At 39.2% G+C, this 26224-nt stretch overlaps 36 non-coding genes across 36 annotated transcripts; all 36 read left to right on the plus strand.

Annotated features, from left to right (window-relative positions):
- Window positions 1-147: 147 nt before the first annotated feature.
- trnar-ucg (transfer RNA arginine (anticodon UCG)) lies at window positions 148-220 on the plus strand. The gene has a single exon. It is a non-coding gene; the product is annotated as a tRNA-Arg (tRNA).
- Window positions 221-1619: 1399 nt separating this feature from the next.
- trnar-ucg (transfer RNA arginine (anticodon UCG)) lies at window positions 1620-1692 on the plus strand. The gene has a single exon. It is a non-coding gene; the product is annotated as a tRNA-Arg (tRNA).
- A 439-nt stretch (window positions 1693-2131) lies between these two features.
- Window positions 2132-2204, plus strand: trnar-ucg (transfer RNA arginine (anticodon UCG)). The gene has a single exon. It is a non-coding gene; the product is annotated as a tRNA-Arg (tRNA).
- Window positions 2205-2427: 223 nt separating this feature from the next.
- Window positions 2428-2500, plus strand: trnar-ucg (transfer RNA arginine (anticodon UCG)). Its single transcript has one exon. It is a non-coding gene; the product is annotated as a tRNA-Arg (tRNA).
- A 1212-nt stretch (window positions 2501-3712) lies between these two features.
- On the plus strand, window positions 3713-3785 carry trnar-ucg (transfer RNA arginine (anticodon UCG)). The gene has a single exon. It is a non-coding gene; the product is annotated as a tRNA-Arg (tRNA).
- A 223-nt stretch (window positions 3786-4008) lies between these two features.
- trnar-ucg (transfer RNA arginine (anticodon UCG)) lies at window positions 4009-4081 on the plus strand. Its single transcript has one exon. It is a non-coding gene; the product is annotated as a tRNA-Arg (tRNA).
- Window positions 4082-4520: 439 nt separating this feature from the next.
- Window positions 4521-4593, plus strand: trnar-ucg (transfer RNA arginine (anticodon UCG)). The gene has a single exon. It is a non-coding gene; the product is annotated as a tRNA-Arg (tRNA).
- An 884-nt stretch (window positions 4594-5477) lies between these two features.
- trnar-ucg (transfer RNA arginine (anticodon UCG)) lies at window positions 5478-5550 on the plus strand. Its single transcript has one exon. It is a non-coding gene; the product is annotated as a tRNA-Arg (tRNA).
- Window positions 5551-6784: 1234 nt separating this feature from the next.
- trnar-ucg (transfer RNA arginine (anticodon UCG)) lies at window positions 6785-6857 on the plus strand. The gene has a single exon. It is a non-coding gene; the product is annotated as a tRNA-Arg (tRNA).
- Window positions 6858-7592: 735 nt separating this feature from the next.
- trnar-ucg (transfer RNA arginine (anticodon UCG)) lies at window positions 7593-7665 on the plus strand. Its single transcript has one exon. It is a non-coding gene; the product is annotated as a tRNA-Arg (tRNA).
- A 439-nt stretch (window positions 7666-8104) lies between these two features.
- Window positions 8105-8177, plus strand: trnar-ucg (transfer RNA arginine (anticodon UCG)). The gene has a single exon. It is a non-coding gene; the product is annotated as a tRNA-Arg (tRNA).
- A 439-nt stretch (window positions 8178-8616) lies between these two features.
- Window positions 8617-8689, plus strand: trnar-ucg (transfer RNA arginine (anticodon UCG)). Its single transcript has one exon. It is a non-coding gene; the product is annotated as a tRNA-Arg (tRNA).
- Window positions 8690-9624: 935 nt separating this feature from the next.
- Window positions 9625-9697, plus strand: trnar-ucg (transfer RNA arginine (anticodon UCG)). Its single transcript has one exon. It is a non-coding gene; the product is annotated as a tRNA-Arg (tRNA).
- A 439-nt stretch (window positions 9698-10136) lies between these two features.
- trnar-ucg (transfer RNA arginine (anticodon UCG)) lies at window positions 10137-10209 on the plus strand. The gene has a single exon. It is a non-coding gene; the product is annotated as a tRNA-Arg (tRNA).
- Window positions 10210-10432: 223 nt separating this feature from the next.
- Window positions 10433-10505, plus strand: trnar-ucg (transfer RNA arginine (anticodon UCG)). Its single transcript has one exon. It is a non-coding gene; the product is annotated as a tRNA-Arg (tRNA).
- A 735-nt stretch (window positions 10506-11240) lies between these two features.
- On the plus strand, window positions 11241-11313 carry trnar-ucg (transfer RNA arginine (anticodon UCG)). Its single transcript has one exon. It is a non-coding gene; the product is annotated as a tRNA-Arg (tRNA).
- Window positions 11314-12561: 1248 nt separating this feature from the next.
- trnar-ucg (transfer RNA arginine (anticodon UCG)) lies at window positions 12562-12634 on the plus strand. Its single transcript has one exon. It is a non-coding gene; the product is annotated as a tRNA-Arg (tRNA).
- Window positions 12635-12857: 223 nt separating this feature from the next.
- trnar-ucg (transfer RNA arginine (anticodon UCG)) lies at window positions 12858-12930 on the plus strand. Its single transcript has one exon. It is a non-coding gene; the product is annotated as a tRNA-Arg (tRNA).
- A 439-nt stretch (window positions 12931-13369) lies between these two features.
- On the plus strand, window positions 13370-13442 carry trnaq-uug (transfer RNA glutamine (anticodon UUG)). The gene has a single exon. It is a non-coding gene; the product is annotated as a tRNA-Gln (tRNA).
- A 223-nt stretch (window positions 13443-13665) lies between these two features.
- Window positions 13666-13738, plus strand: trnar-ucg (transfer RNA arginine (anticodon UCG)). The gene has a single exon. It is a non-coding gene; the product is annotated as a tRNA-Arg (tRNA).
- A 439-nt stretch (window positions 13739-14177) lies between these two features.
- On the plus strand, window positions 14178-14250 carry trnar-ucg (transfer RNA arginine (anticodon UCG)). The gene has a single exon. It is a non-coding gene; the product is annotated as a tRNA-Arg (tRNA).
- Window positions 14251-14697: 447 nt separating this feature from the next.
- On the plus strand, window positions 14698-14770 carry trnar-ucg (transfer RNA arginine (anticodon UCG)). The gene has a single exon. It is a non-coding gene; the product is annotated as a tRNA-Arg (tRNA).
- Window positions 14771-15656: 886 nt separating this feature from the next.
- trnar-ucg (transfer RNA arginine (anticodon UCG)) lies at window positions 15657-15729 on the plus strand. Its single transcript has one exon. It is a non-coding gene; the product is annotated as a tRNA-Arg (tRNA).
- A 439-nt stretch (window positions 15730-16168) lies between these two features.
- trnar-ucg (transfer RNA arginine (anticodon UCG)) lies at window positions 16169-16241 on the plus strand. The gene has a single exon. It is a non-coding gene; the product is annotated as a tRNA-Arg (tRNA).
- An 896-nt stretch (window positions 16242-17137) lies between these two features.
- Window positions 17138-17210, plus strand: trnar-ucg (transfer RNA arginine (anticodon UCG)). Its single transcript has one exon. It is a non-coding gene; the product is annotated as a tRNA-Arg (tRNA).
- A 2499-nt stretch (window positions 17211-19709) lies between these two features.
- On the plus strand, window positions 19710-19782 carry trnaq-uug (transfer RNA glutamine (anticodon UUG)). Its single transcript has one exon. It is a non-coding gene; the product is annotated as a tRNA-Gln (tRNA).
- Window positions 19783-20221: 439 nt separating this feature from the next.
- On the plus strand, window positions 20222-20294 carry trnar-ucg (transfer RNA arginine (anticodon UCG)). The gene has a single exon. It is a non-coding gene; the product is annotated as a tRNA-Arg (tRNA).
- A 374-nt stretch (window positions 20295-20668) lies between these two features.
- Window positions 20669-20741, plus strand: trnaq-uug (transfer RNA glutamine (anticodon UUG)). The gene has a single exon. It is a non-coding gene; the product is annotated as a tRNA-Gln (tRNA).
- Window positions 20742-20964: 223 nt separating this feature from the next.
- trnar-ucu (transfer RNA arginine (anticodon UCU)) lies at window positions 20965-21037 on the plus strand. The gene has a single exon. It is a non-coding gene; the product is annotated as a tRNA-Arg (tRNA).
- A 733-nt stretch (window positions 21038-21770) lies between these two features.
- On the plus strand, window positions 21771-21843 carry trnar-ucg (transfer RNA arginine (anticodon UCG)). Its single transcript has one exon. It is a non-coding gene; the product is annotated as a tRNA-Arg (tRNA).
- Window positions 21844-22620: 777 nt separating this feature from the next.
- trnar-ucg (transfer RNA arginine (anticodon UCG)) lies at window positions 22621-22693 on the plus strand. The gene has a single exon. It is a non-coding gene; the product is annotated as a tRNA-Arg (tRNA).
- A 1544-nt stretch (window positions 22694-24237) lies between these two features.
- On the plus strand, window positions 24238-24310 carry trnar-ucg (transfer RNA arginine (anticodon UCG)). Its single transcript has one exon. It is a non-coding gene; the product is annotated as a tRNA-Arg (tRNA).
- A 223-nt stretch (window positions 24311-24533) lies between these two features.
- On the plus strand, window positions 24534-24606 carry trnar-ucg (transfer RNA arginine (anticodon UCG)). Its single transcript has one exon. It is a non-coding gene; the product is annotated as a tRNA-Arg (tRNA).
- A 439-nt stretch (window positions 24607-25045) lies between these two features.
- Window positions 25046-25118, plus strand: trnaq-uug (transfer RNA glutamine (anticodon UUG)). Its single transcript has one exon. It is a non-coding gene; the product is annotated as a tRNA-Gln (tRNA).
- Window positions 25119-25341: 223 nt separating this feature from the next.
- trnar-ucg (transfer RNA arginine (anticodon UCG)) lies at window positions 25342-25414 on the plus strand. The gene has a single exon. It is a non-coding gene; the product is annotated as a tRNA-Arg (tRNA).
- A 439-nt stretch (window positions 25415-25853) lies between these two features.
- On the plus strand, window positions 25854-25926 carry trnar-ucg (transfer RNA arginine (anticodon UCG)). The gene has a single exon. It is a non-coding gene; the product is annotated as a tRNA-Arg (tRNA).
- The last annotated feature ends 298 nt before the right edge of the window (window positions 25927-26224 follow it).

A 26224-nucleotide genomic window follows, 5' to 3' on the forward strand; every position in this document is an offset into this window, starting at 1 on the left:
CAGACTTTTGAGCTAAGTATTGTGCGATTGACTCACATCTTGCTCATCAAAAACTTTCTTAAAGAGTACCACTTTTTAAAAATATTATGTAACGCTATGAAAGTAATATTCTACTGGCGCAGTACTAATTTTCTTGCTTGCAGTTGTGGCCCAGTGGCCTAATGGATAAGGCATCAGCCTTCGGAGCTGAGGATTGTGGGTTCGAGTCCCATCTGGGTCATCTGAGACTGTGCAGAAAAGCAGTTGTGTGAGGTCTCCAATCTTTAATTGATACTTTCTGTGAGGATTTGTGTGCAGTGCCTTAGTTATACATCATTGTCTCTGATTGAACTTTAAAATGATTTCCAAGAAATACCTTTCTTCTAAAAGTGTATTGTGGCTTTGAGTCATATCTGGGTGGCATAAAAGATTCTTCTTCTTGGGGAGTGCCTACAATGTAATGCTAAGTCCTTGGAATGACAGTACTACTCTAATACATCCGATCTGCTCTAGAGAAATTGCATGTGCGGGACCAGACTTTGGAGCTAAGTATTGTGCGATTGACTCACATCTTGCTCATCAAGAACTTTCTTAAAGAGTGCTACTTTTTTTAAATATTATGTAACGCTATGAAAGTAATATTCTACTGGCGCAGTACTAATTTCCTTGCTTGCAGTTGTGGCCAAGTGGCCTAATGGATAAGGCATCAGCCTTCGGAGCTGAGGATTGTGGGTTCGAGTCCCATCTGGGTCATCTGAGACTGTGCAGAAAAGCAGTTGTGTGAGGTCTCCAATATTTAATTGATACTTTCTGAGAGGATTTGTGTACAGTGCCTAAGTTACACATCATTGTCTCTGATTGAACTTTAAAATGATTTCCAAGAAATACCTTTCTTCTAAAAGTGTATTGTGGGTTTGAGTCATATCTGGGTGGCATAAAAGGTTCTTCTTCTTGGGCAGTGCCTACAATGTAATGCTAAGTCGTTGGAATGACAGTACTACTCTAATACATCAGATCTGCTCTAGAGAAATTGCATGTGCGGGACCAGACTTTGGAGCTAAGTACTGTGCGACTGACTCACATCTTGCTCATCAAGAACCTTCTTCAAGAGTGCTACTTTTTTTTAAATATTATGTAACACTATGAAAGTAATATTCTAGTGCAGCAGTACCAATTCGGAAAACTTGCAGTTGTGGCCAAGTGGCCTAATGGATAAGCTGAGGATTGTGGGTTTGAGTCCCATCTGGGTCATCTGAGACTGTGCAGGCAAGTCATATCTTTTTATGTAACGCTATGAAAGTGATATTCTAGTGCCGCAGTACTAATTATGTGACTTGCAATTATGACCCAGTGGCCTAATGGAAAAGGCATCAGCCTTCAGAGCTGAGGATTGTGGGTTTGAGTCCCATCTGGGCCATCTGAGACTGTGCTGAAAACCAGTTGTGTGAGTTTTAGCATTCTCTGAATTTTGTTTTATACTTGCTGTGAGGATTCGTGTACAGAGTCTAAGTAATGTGCGATTGACTCACATCTTGCTCATCAAAAACTTTATTAAAGAGTACCACTTTTTGAAAATATTATGCAACGCTATGAAAGTAATATTCGAGTCGCGCAGTACTAATTAGGTTGTGTGCAGTTGTGGCCCAGTGGCCTAATGGATAAGGCATCAGCCTTCGGAGCTGAGGATTGTGGGTTCGAGTCCCATCTGGGTCATCTGAGACTGTGCAGAAAAGCAGTTGTGTGAGGTCTCCAATCTTTAATTGATACTTTCTGTGAGAATTTGTGTGCAGTGCCTTAGTTATACATCATTGTCTCTGATTGAACTTTAAAATGATTTCCAAGAAATACCTTTCTTCTAAAAGTGTATTGTGGCTTTGAGTCATATCTGGGTGGCATAAAAGATTCTTCTTCTTGGGGAGTGCCTACAATGTAATGCTAAGTCCTTGGAATGACAGTACTACTCTAATACATCCGATCTGCTCTAGAGAAATTGCATGTGCGGGACCAGACTTTGGAGCTAAGTATTGTGCGATTGACTCACATCTTGCTCATCAAGAACTTTCTTAAAGAGTGCTACTTTTTTTAAATATTATGTAACACTATGAAAGTAATATTTTAGTGCCTCAGTACTAATTATGCGACTTGCAATTGTGGCCCAGTGGCCTAATGGATAAGGCATCAGCCTTCGGAGCTGAGGATTGTGGGTTCGAGTCCCATCTGGGTCATCTGAGACTGTGCAGAAAACCAGTTGTGTGCGTTTTAGCATTCTTTGATTTTTGATTTATACTTGCTTTGAGTATTCGTATACAGAGTTTAAGTATTGTGCGATTGACTCACATCTTGCTCATCAAAAACTTTATTAAAGAGTACCACTTTTTGAAAATATTATGCAACGCTATGAAAGTAATTTTCTAGTGGCGCAGTACTAATTATGTTGTGTGCAGTTGTGGCCCAGTGGCCTAATGGATAAGGCATCAGCCTTCGGAGCTGAGGATTGTGGGTTCGAGTCCCATCTGGGTCATCTGAGACTGTGCAGAAAAGCAGTTGTGTGAGGTCTCCAATCTTCAATTGATACTTTCTGTGAGGATTTGTGTGCGGTGCCTAAGTTACACATCATTGTCTCTGATTGAACTTTAAAATGATTTCCAAGAAATACCTTTCTTCTAAAAGTGTACTGTGGCTTTGAGTCATATCTGGGTTGCATAAAAGATTTTTCTTTTTGGGGAGTGCCTACAATGTAATGCTAAGTGGTTGGAATGACAGTACTACTCTAATACATCAGGGGCCGTATTCACAAAACATCTTAAGGCTAAAAGTAGCTCCTAACTTGCCGATTTAGGAGAAACTCTTAAAAATAATGGGTGTGTCAGTCATAATTTTAGGAGTCCTAATTTTTTGCTCTAAGAGTATTTCACAAAGCATTTTAGCGCTAAAACTAGCTTCTAAGTCTGTGAGAAGTTAGAAGTAGTCAAGAGGACTCCTAAGTCTCTAAGACCAAATCACAAACAGTCCTAATCCACCCAAAGACACTGTACACCACTGAGGCAATAGCGATTGAGCCTTGGGTGCTGAACTTTTTCTTTATAAATGCAATACATTATGATTTATAGATTTATAGACACCAAAAAAAAAAAACTTTAACAAATTAAATTTTACAATTAACTTTATATACTAGTTTAATTAGTGACACTTAGCCTATTTTAAAACCTTTATGGCAACAATGGCAACATTTTATTTTGACTTTTTTATTAAAAAAAAATTATTTGAATAGGGCAACATTTGTATTTTAAAACCTTTATTTTTCATTCTACAATATTTCTATGATTAAATCACTGACTCCTCCCCCATCAGCCAATCACTTGTGGTTTACTCCATAGCAACAAGGTCAACTCCGCCCTTACTCTTAGCTTAAGACTTCAGTCTATTCCTTAGTAAAAGTTTGTCTCAGCAGCTCTGTGAATAGGTTTTAAGAGAAAACTCTTAGCTAAGAACTTTTACTTCTATTTAGGAGAACTCTTAGTGGTAAGATAAAATGTTTTGTGAATACGGCCCCAGATCTGCTCTAGAGAAATTGCATTTGCGGGACCAGACTTTTGAGCTAAGTATTGTGCGATTGACTCACATCTTGCTCATCAAAAACTTTCTTAAAGAGTACCACTTTTTAAAAATATTATGTAACGCTATGAAAGTAATATTCTACTGGCGCAGTACTAATTTCCTTGCTTGCAGTTGTGGCCCAGTGGCCTAATGGATAAGGCATCAGCCTTCGGAGCTGAGGATTGTGGGTTCGAGTCCCATCTGGGTCATCTGAGACTGTGCAGAAAACCAGTTGTGTGCGTTTTAGCATTCTTTGATTTTTGATTTATACTTGCTGTGAGTATTCGTATACAGAGTTTAAGTATTGTGCGATTGACTCACATCTTGCTCATCAAAAACTTTATTAAAGAGTACCACTTTTTGAAAATATTATGCAACGCTATGAAAGTAATCTTCTAGTGGCGCAGTACTAATTATGTTGTGTGCAGTTGTGGCCCAGTGGCCTAATGGATAAGGCATCAGCCTTCGGAGCTGAGGGTTGTGGGTTCGAGTCCCATCTGGGTCATCTGAGACTGTGCAGAAAAGCAGTTGTGTGAGGTCTCAAATCTTTAATTGATACTTTCTGTGAGGATTTGTGTGCGGTGCCTAAGTTACACATCATTGTCTCTGATTGAACTTTAAAATGATTTCCAAGAAATACCTTTCTTCTAAAAGTGTACTGTGGCTTTGAGTCATATCTGGGTTGCATAAAAGATTCTTCTTCTTGGGGAGTGCCTACAATGTAATGCTAAGTGGTTGGAATGACAGTACTACTCTAATACATCAGATCTGCTCTAGAGAAATTGCATTTGCGGGACCAGACTTTTGAGCTAAGTATTGTGCGATTGACTCACATCTTGCTCATCAAAAACTTTCTTAAAGTGTACCACTTTTTAAAAATATTATGTAACGCTATGAAAGTAATATTTTAGTGCCTCAGTACTAATTATGCGACTAGCAATTGTGGCTCAGTGGCCTAATGGATAAGGCATCAGCCTTCGAAGCTGAGGATTGTGGGTTCGAGTCCCATCTGGGTCATCTGAGACTGTGCAGAAAAGCAGTTGTGTGAGGTCTCCAATCTTTAATTCATACTTTGTGAGAGGATTTGTGTACAGTGCCTAAGTTACACAACATTGTCTCTGATTGAACTTTAAAATGATTTCCAAGAAATACCTTTCTTCTAAAAGTGTATTGTGGCTTTGAGTCGTATCTGGGTGGCATAAAAGGTTCTTCTTCTTGGGCAGTGCCTACAATGTAATGCTAAGTCGTTGGAATGACATTACTACTCTAATACATCAGATCTGCTCTAGAGAAATTGCATGTGCGGGACCAGACTTTGGAGCTAAGTACTGTGCGATTGACTCACATCTTGCTCATCAAGAACTTTCTTCAAGAGTGCCACTTTTAAATATTATGTAACACTATGAAAGTAATATTCTAGTGCAGCAGTACCAATTCGGAAAACTTGCAGTTGTGGCCCAGTGGCCTAATGGATAAGCTGAGGATTGTGGGTTTGAGTCCCATCTGGGTCATCTGAGACTGTGCAGGCAAGTCATATCTTTTTATGTAACGCTATGAAAGTGATATTCTAGTGCCGCAGTACTAATTATGTTACTTTCAAATGTGGCCCAGTGGCCTAATGGATAAGGCATCAGCCTTTGGAGCTGAGTATTTTGGGTTTCGAGTCCCATCTGGGTCATCTGAGACTGTGCAGAAAACCAGTTGTGTGAGTTTTAGCATTCTCTGAATTTTGATTTATACTTGCTGTGAGGATTCGTGTACAGAGTCTAAGTAATGTGCAATTGACTCACATCTTGCTCATCAAAAACTTTATTAAAGAGTACCACTTTTTAAAAATATTATGCAACGCTATGAAAGTAATATTCTAGTGGCGCAGTACTAATTATGTTGTGTGCAGTTGTGGCCCAGTGGCCTAATGGATAAGGCATCAGCCTTCGGAGCTGAGGATTGTGGGTTCGAGTCCCATCTGGGTCATCTGAGACTGTGCAGAAAAGCAGTTGTGTGAGGTCTCAAATCTTTAATTGATACTTTCTGTGAGGATTTGTGTGCGGTGCCTAAGTTACACATCATTGTCTCTGATTGAACTTTAAAATGATTTCCAAGAAATACCTTTCTTCTAAAAGTGTACTGTGGCTTTGAGTCATATCTGGGTTGCATAAAAGATTCTTCTTCTTGGGGAGTGCCTACAATGTAATGCTAAGTGGTTGGAATGACATTACTACTCTAATACATCAGATCTGCTCTAGAGAAATTGCATTTGCGGGACCAGACTTTGGAGCTAAGTACTGTGCGATTGACTCACATCTTGCTCATCAAAAACTTTCTTAAAGAGTACCACTTTTTAAAAATATTATGTAACGCTATGAAAGTAATATTTTAGTGCCGCAGTACTAATTATGTTACTTTCAAATGTGGCCCAGTGGCCTAATGGATAAGGCATCAGCCTTTGGAGCTGAGTATTTTGGGTTTCGAGTCCCATCTGGGTCATCTGAGACTGTGCAGAAAAGCAGTTGTGTGAGGTCTCCAATCTTTAATTGATACTTTGTGAGAGGATTTGTGTACAGTGCCTAAGTTACACATCATTGTCTCTGATTGAACTTTAAAATGATTTCCAAGAAATACCTTTCTTCTAAAAGTGTATTGTGGGTTTGAGTCATATCTGGGTGGCATAAAAGGTTCTTCTTCTTGGGCAGTGCCTACAATGTAATGCTATGTCGTTGGAATGACACTACTACTCTAATACATCAGATCTGCTCTAGAGAAATTGCATGTGCGGGACCAGACTTTGGAACTAAGTACTGTGCGACTGACTCACATCTTGCTCATCAAGAACCTTCTTCAAGAGTGCTACTTTTTTTTAAATATTATGTAACACTATGAAAGTAATATTCTAGTGCAGCAGTACCAATTCGGAAAACTTGCAGTTGTGGCCCAGTGGCCTAATGGATAAGCTGAGGATTGTGGGTTTGAGTCCCATCTGGGCCATCTGAGACTGTGCTGAAAACCAGTTGTGCGAGTTTTAGCATTCTCTGAATTTTGATTTATACTTGCTGTGAGGATTCGTGTACAGAGTCTAAGTAATGTGCGATTGACTCACATCTTGCTCATCAAAAACTTTATTAAAGAGTACCACTTTTTGAAAATATTATGCAACGCTATGAAAGTAATATTCTAGTCCCGCAGTACTAATTAGGTTGTGTGCAGTTGTGGCCCAGTGGCCTAATGGATAAGGCATCAGCCTTCGGAGCTGAGGATTGTGGGTTCGAGTCCCATCTGGGTCATCTGAGACTGTGCAGAAAAGCAGTTGTGTGAGGTCTCCAATCTTTAATTGATACTTTCTGTGAGGATTTGTGTGCAGTGCCTAAGTTACACATCATTGTCTCTGATTGAACTTTAAAATGATTTCCAAGAAATACCTTTCTTCTAAAAGTGTATTGTGGCTTTGAGTCATATCTGGGTGGCATAAAAGATTCTTCTTCTTGGGGAGTGCCTACAATGTAATGCTAAGTCCTTGGAATGACAGTACTACTCTAATACATCCGATCTGCTCTAGAGAAATTGCATGTGCGGGACCAGACTTTGGAGCTAAGTATTGTGCGATTGACTCACATCTTGCTCATCAAGAACTTTCTTAAAGAGTGCTACTTTTTTTAAATATTATGTAACACTATGAAAGTAATATTTTAGTGCCTCAGTACTAATTATGCGACTTTCAATTGTGGCCCAGTGGCCTAATGGATAAGGCATCAGTCTTCGGGGTTGAGGATTGTGGGTTCGAGTCCCATCTGGGTCATCTGAGACTGTGCAGAAAACCAGTTGTGTGCGTTTTAGCATTCTTTGATTTTTGATTTATACTTGCTGTGAGTATTCGTATACAGAGTTTAAGTATTGTGCGATTGACTCACATCTTGCTCATCAAAAACTTTATTAAAGAGTACCACTTTTTGAAAATATTATGCAACGCTATGAAAGTAATTTTCTAATGGCGCAGTACTAATTTTGGTGTGTGCAGTTGTGGCCCAGTGGCCTAATGGATAAGGCATCAGCCTTCGGAGCTGAGGATTGTGGGTTCGAGTCCCATCTGGGTCATCTGAGACTGTGCAGAAAAGCAGTTGTGTGAGGTCTCCAATCTTTAATTGATACTTTCTGTGAGGATTTGTGTGCGGTGCCTAAGTTACACATCATTGTCTCTGATTGAACTTTGAAATGATTTCCAAGAAATACCTTTCTTCTAAAAGTGTATTGTGGCTTTGAGTCATATCTGGGTGGCATAAAAGATTCTTCTTCTTGGGGAGTGCCTACAATGTAATGCTAAGTCCTTGGAATGACAGTACTACTCTAATACATCCGATCTGCTCTAGAGAAATTGCATGTGCGGGACCAGACTTTGGAGCTAAGTATTGTGCGATTGACTCACATCTTGCTCATCAAAAACTTTATTAAAGAGTACCACTTTTTGAAAATATTATGCAACGCTATGAAAGTAATTTTCTAGTGGCGCAGTACTAATTATGTTGTGTGCAGTTGTGGCCCAGTGGCCTAATGGATAAGGCATCAGCCTTCGGAGCTGAGGATTGTGGGTTCGAGTCCCATCTGGGTCATCTGAGACTGTGCAGAAAAGCAGTTGTGTGAGGTCTCCAATCTTCAATTGATACTTTCTGTGAGGATTTGTGTGCGGTGCCTAAGTTACACATCATTGTCTCTGATTGAACTTTAAAATGATTTCCAAGAAATACCTTTCTTCTAAAAGTGTACTGTGGCTTTGAGTCATATCTGGGTTGCATAAAAGATTCTTCTTCTTGGGGAGTGCCTACAATGTAATGCTAAGTGGTTGGAATGACAGTACTACTCTAATACATCAGATCTGCTCTAGAGAAATTGCATTTGCGGGACCAGACTTTTGAGCTAAGTATTGTGCGATTGACTCACATCTTGCTCATCAAAAACTTTCTTAAAGAGTACCACTTTTTAAAAATATTATGTAACGCTATGAAAGTAATATTTTAGTGCCTCAGTACTAATTATGCGACTTGCAATTGTGACCCAGTGGCCTAATGGATAAGGCATCAGCCTTCGGAGCTGAGGATTGTGGGTTCGAGTCCCATCTGGGTCATCTGAGACTGTGCAGAAAAGCAGTTGTGTGAGGTCTCCAATCTTCAATTGATACTTTCTGTGAGGATTTGTGTACAGTGCCTAAGTTACACATCATTGTCTCTGATTGAACTGTAAAATGATTTCCAAGAAATACCTTTCTTCTAAAAGTGTACTGTGGCTTTGAGTCATATCTGGGTTGCATAAAAGATTCTTCTTCTTGGGGAGTGCCTACAATGTAATGCTAAGTGGTTGGAATGACAGTACTACTCTAATACATCAGATCTGCTCTAGAGAAATTGCATTTGCGGGACCAGACTTTTGAGCTAAGTATTGTGCGATTGACTCACATCTTGCTCATCAAAAACTTTCTTAAAGAGTACCACTTTTTAAAAATATTATGTAACGCTATGAAAGTAATATTCTACTGGCGCAGTACTAATTTCCTTGCTTGCAGTTGTGGCCCAGTGGCCTAATGGATAAGCTGAGGATTGTGGGTTCGAGTCCCATCTGGGTCATCTGAGACTGTGCAGAAAACCAGTTGTGTGAGGTCTCCAATCTTCAATTGATACTTATTGTGAGGATTTGTGTGCGGTGCCTAAGTTACACATCATTGTCTCTGATTGAACTTTAAAATGATTTCCAAGAAATACCTTTCTTCTAAAAGTGTACTGTGGCTTTGAGTCATATCTGGGTTGCATAAAAGATTCTTCTTCTTGGGGAGTGCCTACAATGTAATGCTAAGTGGTTGGAATGACAGTACTACTCTAATACATCAGATCTGCTCTAGAGAAATTGCATTTGCGGGACCAGACTTTTGAGCTAAGTAATGTGCGATTGACTCACATCTTGCTCATCAAAAACTTTATTAAAGAGTACCACTTTTTGAAAATATTATGCAACGCTATGAAAGTAATATTCTAGTCCCGCAGTACTAATTAGGTTGTGTGCAGTTGTGGCCCAGTGGCCTAATGGATAAGGCATCAGCCTTCGGAGCTGAGGATTGTGGGTTCGAGTCCCATCTGGGTCATCTGAGACTGTGCAGAAAAGCAGTTGTGTGAGGTCTCCAATCTTTAATTGATACTTTCTGTGAGGATTTGTGTGCAGTGCCTTAGTTATACATCATTGTCTCTGATTGAACTTTAAAATGATTTCCAAGAAATACCTTTCTTCTAAAAGTGTATTGTGGCTTTGAGTCATATCTGGGTGGCATAAAAGATTCTTCTTCTTGGGGAGTGCCTACAATGTAATGCTAAGTCCTTGGAATGACAGTACTACTCTAATACATCCGATCTGCTCTAGAGAAATTGCATGTGCGGGACCAGACTTTGGAGCTAAGTATTGTGCGATTGACTCACATCTTGCTCATCAAGAACTTTCTTAAAGAGTGCTACTTTTTTTAAATATTATGTAACACTATGAAAGTAATATTTTAGTGCCTCAGTACTAATTATGCGACTTGCAATTGTGGCCCAGTGGCCTAATGGATAAGGCATCAGCCTTCGGAGCTGAGGATTGTGGGTTCGAGTCCCATCTGGGTCATCTGAGACTGTGCAGAAAACCAGTTGTGTGCGTTTTAGCATTCTTTGATTTTTGATTTATACTTGCTGTGAGTATTCGTATACAGAGTTTAAGTATTGTGCGATTGACTCACATCTTGCTCATCAAAAACTTTATTAAAGAGTACCACTTTTTGAAAATATTATGCAACGCTATGAAAGTAATTTTCTAATGGCGCAGTACTAATTTTGTTGTGTGCAGTTGTGGCCCAGTGGCCTAATGGATAAGGCATCAGCCTTCGGAGCTGAGGATTGTGGGTTCGAGTCCCATCTGGGTCATCTGAGACTGTGCAGAAAAGCAGTTGTGTGAGGTCTCCAATCTTTAATTGATACTTTCTGTGAGGATTTGTGTGCAGTGCCTTAGTTACACATCATTGTCTCTGATTGAACTTTAAAATGATTTCCAAGAAATACCTTTCTTCTAAAAGTGTATTGTGGCTTTGAGTCATATCTGGGTGGCATAAAAGATTCTTCTTCTTGGGGAGTGCCTACAATGTAATGCTAAGTCCTTGGAATGACAGTACTACTCTAATACATCCGATCTGCTCTAGAGAAATTGCATGTGCGGGACCAGACTTTGGAGCTAAGTATTGTGCGATTGACTCACATCTTGCTCATCAAGAACTTTCTTAAAGAGTGCTACTTTTTTTAAATATTATGTAACACTATGAAAGTAATATTTTAGTGCCTCAGTACTAATTATGCGACTTGCAATTGTGGCCCAGTGGCCTAATGGATAAGACATCAGCCTTCGGAGCTGAGGATTGTGGGTTCGAGTCCCATCTGGGTCATCTGAGACTGTGCAGAAAACCAGTTGTGTGCGTTTTAGCATTCTTTGATTTTTGATTTATACTTGCTGTGAGTATTCGTATACAGAGTTTAAGTATTGTGCGATTGACTCACATCTTGCTCATCAAAAACTTTATTAAAGAGTACCACTTTTTGAAAATATTATGCAACACTATGAAAGTAATTTTCTAATGGCGCAGTACTAATTTTGTTGTGTGCAGTTGTGGCCCAGTGGCCTAATGGATAAGGCATCAGCCTTCGGAGCTGAGGATTGTGGGTTCGAGTCCCATCTGGGTCATCTGAGACTGTGCAGAAAAGCAGTTGTGTGAGGTCTCCAATCTTTAATTGATACTTTCTGTGAGGATTTGTGTGCGGTGCCTAAGTTACACATCATTGTCTCTGATTGAACTTTAAAATGATTTCCAAGAAATACCTTTCTTCTAAAAGTGTATTGTGGCTTTGAGTCATATCTGGGTGGCATAAAAGATTCTTCTTCTTGGGGAGTGCCTACAATGTAATGCTAAGTCCTTGGAATGACAGTACTACTCTAATACATCCGATCTGCTCTAGAGAAATTGCATGTGCGGGACCAGACTTTGGAGCTAAGTATTGTGCGATTGACTCACATCTTGCTCATCAAGAACTTTCTTAAAGAGTGCTACTTTTTTTTAAATATTATGTAACACTATGAAAGTAATATTTTAGTGCCTCAGTACTAATTATGCGACTTGCAATTGTGGCTCAGTGGCCTAATGGATAAGGCATCAGCCTTCGGAGCTGATCATTGTGGGTTCGAGTCCCATCTGGGTCATCTGAGACTGTGCAGAAAACCAGTTGTGTGCGTTTTAGCATTCTTTGATTTTTGATTTATACTTGCTGTGAGTATTCGTATACAGAGTTTAAGTATTGTGCGATTGACTCACATCTTGCTCATCAAAAACTTTATTAAAGAGTACCACTTTTTGAAAATATTATGCAACGCTATGAAAGTAATTTTCTAGTGGCGCAGTACTAATTTCCTTGCTTGCAGTTGTGGCCCAGTGGCTTAATGGATAAGGCATCAGCCTTCGGAGCTGAGGATTGTGGGTTCGAGTCCCATCTGGGTCATCTGAGACTGTGCAGAAAAGCTGTTGTGTGAGGTCTCCAATCTTTAATTTATACTTTCTGTGAGGATTTGTGTGCAGTGCCTTAGTTATACATCATTGTCTCTGATTGAACTTTAAAATGATTTCCAAGAAATACCTTTCTTCTAAAAGTGTATTGTGGCTTTGAGTCATATCTGGGTGGCATAAAAGATTCTTCTTCTTGGGGAGTGCCTACAATGTAATGCTAAGTCCTTGGAATGACAGTACTACTCTAATACATCCGATCTGCTCTAGAGAAATTGCATGTGCGGGACCAGACTTTGGAGCTAAGTATTGTGCGATTGACTCACATCTTGCTCATCAAGAACTTTCTTAAAGAGTGCTACTTTTTTTAAATATTATGTAACACTATGAAAGTAATATTTTAGTGCCTCAGTACTAATTATGCGACTTGCAATTGTGGCTCAGTGGCCTAATGGATAAGGCATCAGCCTTCGGAGCTGAGGATTGTGGGTTCGAGTCCCATCTGGGTCATCTGAGACTGTGCTGAAAACCAGTTGTGTGAGTTTTAGCATTCTCTGAATTTTGATTTATACTTGCTGTGAGGATTCGTGTACAGAGTCTAAGTAATGTGCGATAGACTCACATCTTGCTCATCAAAAACTTTCTTAAAGAGTACCACTTTTTAAAAATATTATGTAACGCTATGAAAGTAATATTCTAGTGCCGCAGTACTAATTAGACTGGCTGCAGTTGTGGCCCAGTGGCCTAATGGATAAGGCATCAGCCTTCGGAGCTGAGGATTGTGGGTTCGAGTCCCATCTGGGTCATCTGAGACTGTGCAGAAAAGCAGTTGTGTGAGGTCTCCAACCTTTAGTTGATACTTTCTGTGAGGATTTGTGTACAGTGCCTAAGTTACACATCATTGTCTCTGATTGAACTTTAAAATGATTTCCAAGAAATTCCTTTCTTCTAAAAGTGTACTGTGGCTTTGAGTCATATCTGGGTTGCATAAAAGATTCTTCTTCTTGGGGAGTGCCTACAATGTAATGCTAAGTGGTTGGAATGACAGTACTACTCTAATACATCAGATCTGCTCTAGAGAAATTGCATTTGCGGGACCAGACTTTTGAGCTAAGTATTGTGCGATTGACTCACATCTTGCTCATCAAAAACTTTCTTAAAGTGTACCACTTTTTAAAAATATTATGTAACGCTATGAAAGTAATATTTTAGTGCCTCAGTACTAATTATGCGACTTGCAATTGTGACCCAGTGGCCTAATGGATAAGGCATCAGCCTTTGGAGCTGAGGATTGTGTGTTCGAGTCCCATCTGGGTCATCTGAGACTGTGCTGAAAACCAGTTGTGTGAGTTTTAGCATTCTTTGATTTTTGATTTATACTTGCTGTGAGTATTCGTATACAGAGTTTAAGTATTGTGCGATTGACTCACATCTTGCTCATCAAAAACTTTATTAAAGAGTACCACTTTTTGAAAATATTATGCAACGCTATGAAAGTAATATTCTAGTCCCGCATTACTAATTATGTTGTGTGCAGTTGTGGCCCAGTGGCCTAATGGATAAGGCATCAGCCTTCGGAGCTGAGGATTGTGGGTTCGAGTCCCATCTGGGTCATCTGAGACTGTGCAGAAAACCAGTTGTGTGAGGTCTCCAATCTTCAATTGATACTTTCTGTGAGGATTTGTGTGCGGTGCCTAAGTTACACATCATTGTCTCTGATTGAACTTTAAAATGATTTCCAAGAAATACCTTTCTTCTAAAAGTGTACTGTGGCTTTGAGTCATATCTGGGTTGCATAAAAGATTCTTCTTCTTGGGGAGTGCCTACAATGTAATGCTAAGTGGTTGGAATGACAGTACTACTCTAATACATCAGATCTGCTCTAGAGAAATTGCATTTGCGGGACCAGACTTTTGAGCTAAGTATTGTGCGATTGACTCACATCTTGCTCATCCAAAACTTTCTTAAAGAGTACCACTTTTTAAAAATATTATGTAACGATATGAAAGTAATATTCTACTGGCGCAGTACTAATTTCCTTGCTTGCAGTTGTGGCCCAGTGGCCTAATGGATAAGGCATCAGCCTTCGGAGCTGAGGATTGTGGGTTCGAGTCCCATCTGGGTCATCTGAGACTGTGCAGAAAAGCAGTTGTGTGCGTTTTAGCATTCTTTGATTTTTGATTTATACTTGCTGTGAGGATTTGTGTACAGTTCCTAAGTTACACATCATTGTCTCTGATCGAACTTTAAAATGATTTCCAAGAAATTCCTTTCTTCTAAATGTGTACTGTGGCTTTGAGTCATATCTGGGTTGCATAAAAGATTCTTCTTCTTGGGGAGTGCCTACAATGTAATGCTAAGTGGTTGGAATGACAGTACTACTCTAATACATCAGATCTGCTCTAGAGAAATTGCATTTGCGGGACCAGACTTTTGAGCTAAGTATTGTGCGATTGACTCACATCTTGCTCATCAAAAACTTTCTTAAAGTGTACCACTTTTTAAAAATATTATGTAACGCTATGAAAGTAATATTTTAGTGCCTCAGTACTAATTATGCGACTTGCAATTGTGACCCAGTGGCCTAATGGATAAGGCATCAGCCTTCGGAGCTGAGGATTGTGGGTTCGAGTCCCATCTGGGTCATCTGAGACTGTGCAGAAAAGCAGTTGTGTGAGGTCTCCAATCTTTAATTGATACTTTGTGAGAGGATTTGTGTACAGTGCCTAAGTTACACATCATTGTCTCTGATTGAACTTTACAATGATTTCCAAGAAATACCTTTCTTCTAAAAGTGTATTGTGGGTTTGAGTCATATCTGGGTGGCATAAAAGGATTCTTGTTCTTGGGCAGTGCCTACAATGTAATGCTAAGTCGTTGGAATGACAGTACTACTCTAATACATCAGATCTGCTCTAGAGAAATTGCATGTGCGGGACCAGACTTTGGAGCTAAGTACTGTGCGACTGACTCACATCTTGCTCATCAAGAACCTTCTTCAAGAGTGCTACTTTTTTAAATATTATGTAACACTATGAAAGTAATATTCTAGTGCAGCAGTACCAATTCGGAAAACTTGCAGTTGTGGCCCAGTGGCCTAATGGATAAGCTGAGGATTGTGGGTTTGAGTCCCATCTGGGTCATCTGAGACTGTGCAGGCAAGTCATATCTTTTTATGTAACGCTATGAAAGTGATATTCTAGTGCCGCAGTACTAATTATGTGACTTGCAATTATGACCCAGTGGCCTAATGGAAAAGGCATCAGCCTTCAGAGCTGAGGATTGTGGGTTTGAGTCCCATCTGGGCCATCTGAGACTGTGCTGAAAACCAGTTGTGTGAGTTTTAGCATTCTCTGAATTTTGATTTATACTTGCTGTGAGGATTCGTGTACAGAGTCTAAGTAATGTGCGATTGACTCACATCTTGCTCATCAAAAACTTTCTTAAAGAGTACCACTTTTTAAAAATATTATGTAACGCTATGAAAGTAATATTCTACTGGCGCAGTACTAATTTCCTTGCTTGCAGTTGTGGCCCAGTGGCCTAATGGATAAGGCATCAGCCTTCGGAGCTGAGGATTGTGGGTTCGAGTCCCATCTGGGTCATCTGAGACTGTGCAGAAAAGCAGTTGTGTGAGGTCTCCAGCCTTTAATTGATACTTTCTGTGAGGATTTGTGTACAGTGCCTAAGTTACACATCATTGTCTCTGATCGAACTTTAAAATGATTTCCAAGAAATTCCTTTCTTCTAAAAGTGTACTGTGGCTTTGAGTCATATCTGGGTTGCATAAAAGATTCTTCTTCTTGGGGAGTGCCTACAATGTAATGCTAAGTGGTTGGAATGACAGTACTACTCTAATACATCAGATCTGCTCTAGAGAAATTGCATTTGCGGGACCAGACTTTTGAGCTAAGTATTGTGCGATTGACTCACATCTTGCTCATCAAAAACTTTCTTAAAGTGTACCACTTTTTAAAAATATTATGTAACGCTATGAAAGTAATATTTTAGTGCCTCAGTACTAATTATGCGACTTGCAATTGTGACCCAGTGGCCTAATGGATAAGGCATCAGCCTTCGGAGCTGAGGATTGTGGGTTCGAGTCCCATCTGGGTCATCTGAGACTGTGCAGAAAACCAGTTGTGTGAGGTCTCCAATCTTTAATTGATACTTTGTGAGAGGATTTGTGTACAGTGTCTAAGTTACACATCATTGTCTCTGATTGAACTTTAAAATGATTTCCAAGAAATACCTTTCTTCTAAAAGTGTATTGTGGGTTTGAGTCATATCTGGGTGGCATAAAAGGTTCTTCTTCTTGGGCAGTGCCTACAATGTAATGCTATGTCGTTGGAATGACAGTACTACTCTAATACATCAGATCTGCTCTAGAGAAATTGCATGTGCGGGACCAGACTTTGGAACTAAGTACTGTGCGACTGACTCACATCTTGCTCATCAAGAACCTTCTTCAAGAGTGCTACTTTTTTTAAAATATTATGTAACACTATGAAAGTAATATTCTAGTGCAGCAGTACCAATTCGGAAAACTTGCAGTTGTGGCCCAGTGGCCTAATGGATAAGCTGAGGATTGTGGGTTTGAGTCCCATCTGGGTCATCTGAGACTGTGCAGGCAAGTCATATCTTTTTATGTAACGCTATGAAAGTGATATTCTAGTGCCGCAGTACTAATTATGTGACTTGCAATTATGACCCAGTGGCCTAATGGAAAAGGCATCAGCCTTCAGAGCTGAGGATTGTGGGTTTGAGTCCCATCTGGGCCATCTGGGCCATCTGAGACTGTGCTGAAAACCAGTTGTGTGAGTTTTAGCATTCTCTGAATTTTGATTTATACTTGCTGTGAGTATTCGTATACAGAGTTTAAGTATTGTGCGATTGACTCACATCTTGCTCATCAAAAACTTTATTAAAGAGTACCACTTTTTGAAAATATTATGCAACGCTATGAAAGTAATTTTCTAGTGGCGCAGTACTAATTATGTTGTGTGCAGTTGTGGCCCAGTGGCCTAATGGATAAGGCATCAGCCTTCGGAGCTGAGGATTGTGGGTTCGAGTCCCATCTGGGTCATCTGAGACTGTGCAGAAAAGCAGTTGTGTGAGGTCTCCAATCTTCAATTGATACTTTCTGTGAGGATTTGTGTGCGGTGCCTAAGTTACACATCATTGTCTCTGATTGAACTTTAAAATGATTTCCAAGAAATACCTTTCTTCTAAAAGTGTACTGTGGCTTTGAGTCATATCTGGGTTGGGAAGAGGTGTGGCTTTTTTAATGAAGGATGATGTTTTTAAAGTGAGTAAAATTGTGTATAAGGACAGGTTGGGGAAGTGTATTGTAGTAGAGACAAAATATGAAGGAAGAGATTTGATTTTAGTAAATGTACATGCACCAGTGGAGGAGAAGGAAAAGAAAGAGTTTTTTAATGTTTTAAGAAATATTGTAAAGAAGTATAAAGAAATAATAATGATGGGAGATTTTAACACGGTTTTTAGCAAGCAAGATATGGCTGAAGGAATGGTTTTTAAAACGGATACGGGAAGAAAAGAATTAAAAGCATTAATGAAGGAAAATGATTTGATAGATGTGTGGAGAGAAAGGAATGAACAGAAAAAAGAATTTTCAAGGAGACAAATAGTGGGGAGTTTTGTATGCCAAACTAGAATTGACTTTGTTTTATGTAGTAGAAATGTGGAGAATTTTATTGAAAAGATTAAGTATGAGGAAACAAGTTTTAGTGATCACAAGTTTTTATTTTTTATAGTGGACTGGAGTAAAATGCAAAGAGGGCCGGGAGTATGGATTTTAAATGTGCAGATTTTAAAGAATGAAGATTATGCTGCAAAAGTTAAAGAAATAATAGAAAAAGAAAAGGAAAATGGAATGTATGAAGAGGATAAGAGAATATGGTGGGAGAATGTAAAGTTTTTAATCAAAAAATTCTCGATCAAATATTGTAGTTTAATACAGAGATGTAAGAGAAACAAAGAAAGAGAAATAAAAGCAAGTTTGGAAAAGGAATTGAATAAAGAAGATAAAGACATACAAAAGATAAGGGAGATAGAGGGAAAATTAAAGGAAATAGAAGAAAAAGAATACGAGGGAGCGATGCTAAGAAGCAAAGCAAAATATGTGGTGGAGGGAGAAAAATGTACAAAGTTCTTTTTTGATCTAGAAAAAAAGAAGGGGAAAGCTGAAACGATTAAAGAAATAAGAGGGAAAAATGGGGAAATTGTAGAAAGTAATGAAAAGACTTTAGAAGAAATAAGGTATTTTTATGAGGATCTATTTAGTGCAAGAGGTGTGGAAGAGGAGGAAAAAAAGAAATGTTTAAATCAGATAAAAGCAAAGGTAGGCGAGCAAGACAAAAAAGAATGTGACCAAGAAATCAGAGAAGAAGAGATAGAAAGAGCAATAAGTCAACTGAATAAAAAGAAAAGTCCAGGAATAGATGGTTTGGGAACGGAATTTTATGTATGTTTTAAAGGAGTTTTAGTAAAGATTTTAAAGGATGTTTTTAAAGTTGTTTTTGAAAAAGAAGAAATGAATGAAAGAACAAGGATGGGGTTAATGAAACTAGTATATAAAAGGAAAGGAGAGAAAGTAGATTTAAAAAACTATAGACCGATCACGATGCTGAACACAGATTTTAAGATTTTAGCAAAGATTTTAGCAAACAGGTTAAAAGAAGTAATGCCAAGTATAATTAAAACAAATCAAGCATATGGTGTAAAAGGAAGAGACATAGCTGACATAACGATGAGTATCCTAACTTTCTTAAAGTGTACCACTTTTTAAAAATATTATGTAACGCTATGAAAGTAATATTTTAGTGCCTCAGTACTAATTATGTGACTTGCAATTGTGGCCCAGTGGCCTAATGGATAAGGCATCAGCCTTCAGAGCTGAGGATTATGGGTTCAAGTCCCATCTGGGTCATCTGAGACTGTGCAGAAAACCAGTTGTGTGAGTTTTAGCATTCTCTGATTTTTGATTTATACTTGCTGTGAGGATTCGTGTACAGAGTCTAAGTAATGTGCGATTGACTCACATCTTGCTTATCAACAACCTTCTTCAAGAGTGCTACTTTTTTTTAAATATTATGTAACACTATGAAAGTAATATTCTAGTGCAGCAGTACCAATTCAGAAAACTTGCAGTTGTGGCCCAGTGACCTAATGGATAAGGTGAGGATTGTGGGTTTGAGTCCCATCTGGATCATCAAAAACTTTCTTAAAGAGGACCAATTATGTTGCGTGCAGTTGTAGCCCAGTAGCCTAACCATGTGGCTACATTGTAAAAAATTATGTTCATGATTTGTTATCACAACAATTTCTCTTTTTTTCAAATCTACTTAGATATTTAATGTGGTTCAGATAACACAATATTTTGAATTTCTGTTGATTAAACCAATCGCCTACATTGTACTTCATTAGTCTAAGAATTGTGCAATTGACTCACATCTTGCTCATCAAAAACTTTCTTAAAGAGTACCACTTTTTAAAAATATTATGTAACGCTATGAAAGTAATATTCTAGTGCCGCAGTACTAATTATGTTGCTTACAGTTGTGGCCCACTGGCCTAATGGATAAGGCATCAGCCTTTGGCGCTGAGGATTGTGGGTTCGAGTCCCATCTGGGTCATCTGAGACTGTGCAGAAAAGCAGTTGTGTGAGGTCTCCAATGTTTAATTGATACTTTCTGTGAGGATTTGTGTACAGTGCCTAAGTTACATATAGTTGTCTCTGATTGAACTTTAAAATGATTTCCAAGAAATACCTTTCTTCTAAAAGTGTATTGTGGCTTTGAGTCATATCTGGGTGGCATAAAAGATTCTTCTTCTTGGGCAGTGCCTACAATGTAATGCTAAGTGGTTGGAATGACAGTACTACTCTAATACATCAGATCTGCTCTGGAGAAATTGCATGTGCGGGACCAGACTTTGGAGCTAAGTATTGTGCGATTGACTCACATCTTGCTCATCAAAAACTTTCTTAAAGAGTACCACATTTTAAAAATATTATGTAACGCTATGAAAGTAATATTCTAGTGCCGCAGTACTAAGTATGTTGCTTACAGTTGTGGCCCAGTGGCCTAATGGATAAGGCATCAGCCTTCGGAGCTGAGGATTGTGGGTTCGAGTCCCATCTGGGTCATCTGAGACTGTGCAGATAACCAGTTGTGTGAGTTTTAGCATTCTTTGATTTTTGATTTATACTTGCTGTGAGGATTCGTGTACAGAGTCTAAGTAATGTGCAATTGACTCACATCTTGCTCATCAAAAACTTTATTAAAGAGTACCACTTTTTAAAAATATTATGTAACGCTATGAAAGTAATATTCTAGTGCAGCAGTACAAATTCAGAAAACTTGCAGTTGTGGCCCAGTGGCCTAATGCATAAGCTGAGGATTGTGGGTTTGAGTCCCATCTGGGTCATCTGAGACTGTGCAGACAAGTCATATCTTTTTATGTAATGCTATGAAAGTAATATTATAGTGACGCAGTACTAATTACCTTGCTTGCAATTGTGGCCCAGTGGCCTAATGGATAAGGCATCAGCCTTTGAAGCTGAGATTTGTGGGTTCAAGTCCCATCTGGGTCATCTGAGACTGTACAGAAAACCAGTTGTGTGAGGTCTAGTGTTCTCTGACCTTTAATTGAGACTTGCTGTGAGGATTCATATACAAAGTGTAAGTATTGTGCAATTGACTCGCATCTTGCTCATCAAAAACTTTCTTAAAGAATACGACTTTTTAAAAATATTATGTAACGCTATGAAAGTAACATTCTAGTGCCGCAGTACTAATTAGACTGGCTGTCGTTGTGGCCCGGTGGCCTAATGAATAAGGCATCAGCCTTCTGAGCTGAGGATTGTGGGTTCGAGTCCCATCTGGGTCATATGAGACTGTGCTGAAAACCACTTGTGTGAGTTTTAGCATTCTCTGATTTTTGATTTTTACTTGCTGTGAGGATTCGTGTACAGAGTCTAAGTAATGTGCGATTGACTCATCTTGCTCATCAAAAACTTTATTAAAGAGTACCACTTTTTAAAAATATTATGCAACGCTATTAAAGTAATATTCTAGTGCCGCAGTACTAATTATGTTGCGTGCAGTTGTGGCAGAGTGGCCTAATGGATAAGGCATCAGCCTTCGGAACTGAGGATTGTGGGTTCGAGTCCCATCTGGGTAATCTGAGACTGTGCAGAAAAGCAGTTGTGTGAGGTCTCCATTGTTTAATTGATACTTTCTGTGAGGATTTGTGTGCAGTGCCTAAGTTGCACATCATTGTCTCTGATTGAACTTTAAAATGATTTCCAAGAAATACCTTTCTTCTAAAAGTGTATTGTGGCTTTGAGTCATATCTGGGTGGCATAAAAGATTCTTCTTCTTGGGGAGTGCCTACAATGTAATGCTAAGTGGTTGGAATGACAGTACTACTCTAATACATCAGATCTGCTCTGGAGAAATTGCATGTGCGGGACCAGACTTTGGAGCTAAGTATTGTGCGATTGACTCACATCTTGCTCATCAAAAACTTTCTTAAAGAGTACCACTTTTTAAAAATATTATGTAACGCTATGAAAGTAATATTATAGTGCCGCAGTACTAATTAGACTGGCTACAGTTGTGGCCCAGTGGCCTAATGGATAAGGCATCAGCCTTCGGAGCTGAGGATTGTGGGTTCGAGTCCCATCTGGGTCATCTGAGACTGTGCAGAACACCAGTTGTGTGAGTTTTAGCATTCTCTGATTTTTGATTTATACTTGCTGTGAGGATTCGTGTACAGAGTTTAAGTATTGTGCGATTGACTCACATCTTGCTCATCAAAAACTTTCTTAAAGAGTACCACTTTTTAAAAATATTATGTAACGCTATGAAAGTAATATTCTAGTGCCACAGTACTAATTAGACTGGCTGTACCTTTCTTCTAAAAATGTATTGTGGGTTTGAGTCATTTCTTGGTGGCAAAAAAAAGTTCTTCCTCTTGGGGAGTGCCTACATTGTAATGCTAAGTCGTTGGAATGACAGTACAACTCTAATACATCAGATCTGCTCTAGAGAAATTGCTTGTGCGGGACCAGACTTTGGAGCTAAGTATTGTGCGATTGACTCACATCTTGCTCATCAACAACCTTCTTCAAGAGTGCTACTTTTTTAAATATTATGTAATACTATGAAAGTAATATTCTAGTGCAGCAGTACCAATTCAGAAAAATTGCAGTTGTGGTCCAGTGGCCTAATGAATAAGCTGAGGATTGTGGGTTTGAGTCCCATCTGGGTCATCTGAGACTGTGCAGGCAAGTCATATCTTTTTATGTAAAATCTTGCTGGAAAATCTTGCTTTATGTAATCTTGCTGGATCTGTCTGCTGCCTTTGACACAGTGAACCACCAGATCCTCCTGTTTTTTTAAATATTATGTAACACTATGAAAGTAATATTCTAGTGCCGCAGTACTAATTACGTTGCTTGCAGTTGTGGCCCAGTGGCCTAATGGATAAGGCATCAGCCTTCGGAGCTGAGGATTGTGGGTTCGAGTCCCATCTGGGTCATCTGAGCCTCTGCAGATAACCAGTTGTGTGAGTTTTAGCATTCTTTGATTTTTGATTTATACTTGCTGTGTGGATTCGTGTACAGAGTTTAAGTATTGTGCGATTGACTCACATCTTGCTCATCAAAAACTTTCTTAAAGAGTACCACTTTTTTAAAATATAATGTAACGCTATGAAAGTAATATTCTAGTGCCGCAGTACTAATTACCTTGTTTGCAGTTGTGGCCCAGTGGCCTAATGGATAAGGCATCAGCCTTCGGAGCTGAGGATTGTGAGTTCAAGTCCCATCTGGGTCATCTGAGACTGTGCAGAAAAGCAGTTGTGTAAGGTGTCCAATCTTTAATTGATACTTCCTGTGAGGATTTGTGTACAGTGCCTAAGTTACACATCATTGTCTCTGATTGAAATTTAAAATGATTTCCAAGAAATACCTTTCTTCTAAAAATGTATTGTGGGTTTGAGTCATATCTGGGTGGCATAAAAAATTCTTCTTCTTGGGGAGTGCCTACAATGTAATGCTAAGTCGTTGGAATGACAGTACTACTCTAATACATCCGATCTGCTCTAGAGAAATTGCATGTGCGGGACCAGACTTTGGAGCTAAGTATTGTGCGATTGACTCACATCTTGCTCATCAAGAACTTTCTTAAAGAGTGCTACTTTTTTTTAAATATTATGTAACACTATGAAAGTAATATTTTAGTGCCTCAGTACTAATTATGCGACTTGCAATTGTTGCCCATTGGCCTAATGGATAAGGCATCAGCCTTCGGAGCTGATCATTGTGGGTTCGAGTCCCATCTGGGTCATCTGAGACTGTGCAGAAAACCAGTTGTGTGCGTTTTAGCATTCTTTGATTTTTGATTTATACTTGCTGTGAGTATTCGTATACAGAGTTTAAGTATTGTGCGATTGACTCACATCTTGCTCATCAAAAACTTTATTAAAGAGTACCACTTTTTGAAAATATTATGCAACGCTATGAAAGTAATTTTCTAGTGGCGCAGTACTAATTTCCTTGCTTGCAGTTGTGGCCCAGTGGCTTAATGGATAAGGCATCAGCCTTCGGAGCTGAGGATTGTGGGTTTGAGTCCCATCTGGGTCATCTGAGACTGTGCAGAAAAGCTGTTGTGTGAGGTCTCCAATCTTTAATTTATACTTTCTGTGAGGATTTGTGTGCAGTGCCTTAGTTATACATCATTGTCTCTGATTGAACTTTAAAATGATTTCCAAGAAATACCTTTCTTCTAAAAGTGTATTGTGGCTTTGAGTCATATCTGGGTGGCATAAAAGATTCTTCTTCTTGGGGAGTGCCTACAATGTAATGCTAAGTCCTTGGAATGACAGTACTACTCTAATACATCCGATCTGCTCTAGAGAAATTGCATGTGCGGGACCAGACTTTGGAGCTAAGTATTGTGCGATTGACTCACATCTTGCTCATCAAGAACTTTCTTAAAGAGTGCTACTTTTTTTAAATATTATGTAACACTATGAAAGTAATATTTTAGTGCCTCAGTACTAATTATGCGACTTGCAATTGTGGCTCAGTGGCCTAATGGATAAGGCATCAGCCTTCGGAGCTGAGGATTGTGGGTTCGAGTCCCATCTGGGTCATCTGAGACTGTGCTGAAAACCAGTTGTGTGAGTTTTAGCATTCTCTGAATTTTGATTTATACTTGCTGTGAGGATTCGTGTACAGAGTCTAAGTAATGTGCGATAGACTCACATCTTGCTCATCAAAAACTTTCTTAAAGAGTACCACTTTTTAAAAATATTATGTAACGCTATGAAAGTAATATTCTAGTGCCGCAGTACTAATTAGACTGGCTGCAGTTGTGGCCCAGTGGCCTAATGGATAAGGCATCAGCCTTCGGAGCTGAGGATTGTGGGTTCGAGTCCCATCTGGGTCATCTGAGACTGTGCAGAAAAGCAGTTGTGTGAGGTCTCCAACCTTTAGTTGATACTTTCTGTGAGGATTTGTGTACAGTGCCTAAGTTACACATCATTGTCTCTGATTGAACTTTAAAATGATTTCCAAGAAATTCCTTTCTTCTAAAAGTGTACTGTGGCTTTGAGTCATATCTGGGTTGCATAAAAGATTCTTCTTCTTGGGGAGTGCCTACAATGTAATGCTAAGTGGTTGGAATGACAGTACTACTCTAATACATCAGATCTGCTCTAGAGAAATTGCATTTGCGGGACCAGACTTTTGAGCTAAGTATTGTGCGATTGACTCACATCTTGCTCATCAAAAACTTTCTTAAAGTGTACCACTTTTTAAAAATATTATGTAACGCTATGAAAGTAATATTTTAGTGCCTCAGTACTAATTATGCGACTTGCAATTGTGACCCAGTGGCCTAATGGATAAGGCATCAGCCTTTGGAGCTGAGGATTGTGTGTTCGAGTCCCATCTGGGTCATCTGAGACTGTGCTGAAAACCAGTTGTGTGAGTTTTAGCATTCTTTGATTTTTGATTTATACTTGCTGTGAGTATTCGTATACAGAGTTTAAGTATTGTGCGATTGACTCACATCTTGCTCATCAAAAACTTTATTAAAGAGTACCACTTTTTGAAAATATTATGCAACGCTATGAAAGTAATATTCTAGTCCCGCATTACTAATTATGTTGTGTGCAGTTGTGGCCCAGTGGCCTAATGGATAAGGCATCAGCCTTCGGAGCTGAGGATTGTGGGTTCGAGTCCCATCTGGGTCATCTGAGACTGTGCAGAAAACCAGTTGTGTGAGGTCTCCAATCTTCAATTGATACTTTCTGTGAGGATTTGTGTGCGGTGCCTAAGTTACACATCATTGTCTCTGATTGAACTTTAAAATGATTTCCAAGAAATACCTTTCTTCTAAAAGTGTACTGTGGCTTTGAGTCATATCTGGGTTGCATAAAAGATTCTTCTTCTTGGGGAGTGCCTACAATGTAATGCTAAGTGGTTGGAATGACAGTACTACTCTAATACATCAGATCTGCTCTAGAGAAATTGCATTTGCGGGACCAGACTTTTGAGCTAAGTATTGTGCGATTGACTCACATCTTGCTCATCCAAAACTTTCTTAAAGAGTACCACTTTTTAAAAATATTATGTAACGATATGAAAGTAATATTCTACTGGCGCAGTACTAATTTCCTTGCTTGCAGTTGTGGCCCAGTGGCCTAATGGATAAGGCATCAGCCTTCGGAGCTGAGGATTGTGGGTTCGAGTCCCATCTGGGTCATCTGAGACTGTGCAGAAAAGCAGTTGTGTGAGGTCTCCAGCCTTTAATTGATACTTTCTGTGAGGATTTGTGTACAGTTCCTAAGTTACACATCATTGTCTCTGATCGAACTTTAAAATGATTTCCAAGAAATTCCTTTCTTCTAAATGTGTACTGTGGCTTTGAGTCATATCTGGGTTGCATAAAAGATTCTTCTTCTTGGGGAGTGCCTACAATGTAATGCTAAGTGGTTGGAATGACAGTACTACTCTAATACATCAGATCTGCTCTAGAGAAATTGCATTTGCGGGACCAGACT

The sequence above is a fragment of the Chanodichthys erythropterus genome, chromosome 13, assembly GCF_024489055.1.
Source record: "Chanodichthys erythropterus isolate Z2021 chromosome 13, ASM2448905v1, whole genome shotgun sequence".
NCBI classification, from domain to species: Eukaryota; Metazoa; Chordata; class Actinopteri; order Cypriniformes; family Xenocyprididae; genus Chanodichthys; species Chanodichthys erythropterus.